General features: G+C 38.1%; 1 pseudogene; it reads left to right on the plus strand.

Moving 5' to 3' along the window:
• Positions 1-3,077: 3,077 nt before the first annotated feature.
• LOC138660444 (U2 spliceosomal RNA) lies at positions 3,078-3,280 on the plus strand (annotated as a pseudogene).

The following is a 3,280-nucleotide window of genomic DNA, read 5'->3' on the forward strand; positions in this document are numbered from 1 at the left end:
TGTGCACAGTATATACCGTATGGGAATAAACATACTAGAAATAGGAGGAAACCAATATGGCTAAATAGAGCTGTAAGGGGCGCAATAAGTGACAAAAAGAAAGCATTTAGAGAATTAAAGGAAGTAGGTAGTGAGGAGGCATTAAATAAATACAAAAAATTAAATAAATTCTGTAAAAAGAAAATCAAGGCAGCAAAGATTGAAACAGAGAGACTCATTGCCATAGAGAGTAAAAATAATCCTAAAATATTCTTTAACTACATAAATAGTAAGAAACTAAAAAATGATAGTGTTGGCCCCCTTAAAAATAGTCTGGGTGAAATGGTGGATGAGGATGAGGAAAAAGCCAATATGCTAAATGACTTTTTTTCATCAGTATTTACACAAGAAAATCCCATGGCAGACAAAATGACTAGTGATAAAAATTCCCAATTAAATGTCACCTGCTTAACCCAGCAGGAAGTGCGGCGGCGTCTAAAAATCACTAAAATTGACAAATCTCCGGACCCGGATGGGATACACCCTCGAGTACTGCAGGAATTAAGTACAGTCATTGATAGACCATTATTTTTAATCTTTAAAGACTCCATAATAACAGTGTCTGTACCACAGGACTGGCGTATAGCAAATGTGGTGCCAATATTCAAAAAGGGGACAAAAACTGAAGTCGGAAATTATAGGCCAGTAAGCTTAACCTCTACTGTGGGTAAAATCCTGGAGGGCATTCTAAGGGATGCTATACTGGAGTATCTGAAGAGGAATAACCTCATGACCCAGTATCAGCACGGGTTTACTAGGGACCATTAATGTCAGACTAATTTGATCAGCTTCTATGAAGAGGTAAGTTCCGTATTGGACCAAGGGAACCCAGTGGATGTAGTGTATATGGACTTTTCAAAAGCATTTGATACGATGCCACACAAAAGGTTAATACATAAAACGAGAATCATGGGGATAGGGGAAAATATGTGCAAGTGGGTTGAGAGCTGGCTCAGAGATAGGAAACAAAGGGTGGTTATTAATGGAGCACACTTGGACTGGGTAGCGGTTAGCAGTGGGGTACCACAGGGGTCAGTATTGGGCCCTCTTCTTTTTAACAAATTTATTAATGACCTTGTAGGGGGCATTCAGAGTAGAATTTCAATATTTGCAGATGACACTAAACTCTGCAGGGTAATCAATACAGAGGAGGACAATTTTATATTACAGGATTATTTATGTAAACTAGAAGCTTGGGCTGATAAATGGCAAATGAGCTTTAATGGGGATAAATGTAAGGTCATGCACTTGGGTAGAAATAATAAGATGTATAATTATGTGCTTAATTCTAAAACTCTGGGCAAAACCGTCAATGAAAAAGACCTGGGTGTATGGGTGGATGACAAACTCATATTCAGTGGCCAGTGTCAGGCAGCTGCTACAAAGGCAAATAAAATAATGGGATGCATTAAAAGAGGCATAGATGCTCATGAAGAGAATATAATTTTACCTCTATACAAGTCACTAGTTCGACCACACTTAGAATACTGTGCACAGTTCTGGTCTCCGGTGTATAAGAAAGACATAGCTGAACTAGAGCGGGTGCAGAGAAGAGCGACCAAGGTTATTAGAGGACTGGGGGGTCTGCAATACCAAGATAGGTTATTACACTTGGGGCTATTTAGTTTGGAAAAACGAAGACTAAGGGGTGATCTTATTATAATGTATAAATATATGAGGGGACAGTACAAATATCTTTCTGATGATCTTTTTAATCATAGACCTGAAACAGGGACAAGGGGGCATCCTCTGCGTTTGGAGGAAAAAAGGCTTAAGCATAATAACAGACGTGGATTCTTTACTGTAAGAGCAGTGAGACTATGGAACTCTCTGCCGTATGATGTTGTAATAAGTGATTCATTATTTAAATTTAAGAGGGGACTGGATACCTTTCTGGAAAAGTATAATGTTACAGGGTATATACACTAGATTCCTTGATAGGGCGTTGATCCAGGGAACTAGTCTGATTGCCGTATGTGGAGTCGGGAAGGAATTTTTTTCCCCGATGTGGAGCTTACTCTTTGCCACATGGGTTTTTTTTTGCCTTCCTCTGGATCCACATGTTAGGGCATGCTAGGTTAGGCTATGGATTGAACTAGATGGACTTATAGTCTTCCTTCAACCTTAATAACTATGTAACTATGTAATTAGAGATGCTATATGGTATTCTAAAGAGAGAGAGCAAGGTCTTGCTATTTTATCTTTGGATTTCGAAAAAGCCTTTGATAGGGTATCACACGATTTCCTTTTTATGGCTCTTAAAAAAATGGCGTTTCCAGAGAAAATTTTAACTCGCATTATGCTTTTATATAATTCTTGTTTTAGTCAAATCTCTATAAATGGGTTTGTAACAAGGGGAGTTCCGCTGTTGTCTGGGGTAAAACAGGGGTGTCCTCTGTCTCCACTACTTTTCATCTGTGCTATGGAACCACTGCTAGCTTTCTTAAGGAAAGATAAAGTAATTAAAGGGGTGCCTATTCCTGGAGGGAGGGGTATGCAGGTTAAAGTCCTAAGCTACATAGATGATGTCACCATATTATGCCCAGATTCCACATCTCTCAGGAGAGTATTGAGAAATACTAAATTCTTCTGTGAAGCCTCTGATTTTAAATTAAATGTGGACAAAAGTGATTGTTTTAATGTGGGTAGATGGAACTCTTCTTTGACCCCTGGGATAGTCATTCAAACGAATCAGATAAAAATGTAAAAATTTTAGGTATTGTTTTTAACCAAGCCAATGAAAGTACCCCTAATGGAACACAATTGTGTGATTGGATTTTATATTTGTGTTTTTAAAATGTCTTAGTGTTTCTGTATTTTAGGTGTACCATTCCTTGTAATGTTTTAAATGTTCCTTTTTATTCTTGTAATGTGTTTTTTGAGAATAAAATTATATATATACACAAACGGCACCGCGCTTGCAAAACAATGTGTATACACAAACGGCACCGCGCTTGCAAAACAATATATATACACAAACGGCACCGCGCTTGCAAAACAATATATATACACAAACGGCACCGCGCTTGCAAAACAATATATATACACAAACGGCACCGCGCTTGAATAAAATTATGTTGAAACCTTATCTGTTCTTATCAGTTTAATATCTGATACGTCCCCTATTTGGGGACCATATATTAAATGGATTTTTGAAACAGGGAGCTGGAAATGGAGCTTGCTTTGTCCACTTCATGCATTGACCCATTATTGCAGTATCTCCGGGAACAGTGCACTCCTT

Source organism: Ranitomeya imitator, chromosome 1 (genome assembly GCF_032444005.1).
Source record: "Ranitomeya imitator isolate aRanImi1 chromosome 1, aRanImi1.pri, whole genome shotgun sequence".
In the NCBI taxonomy this organism is placed as follows: domain Eukaryota; kingdom Metazoa; phylum Chordata; class Amphibia; order Anura; family Dendrobatidae; genus Ranitomeya; species Ranitomeya imitator.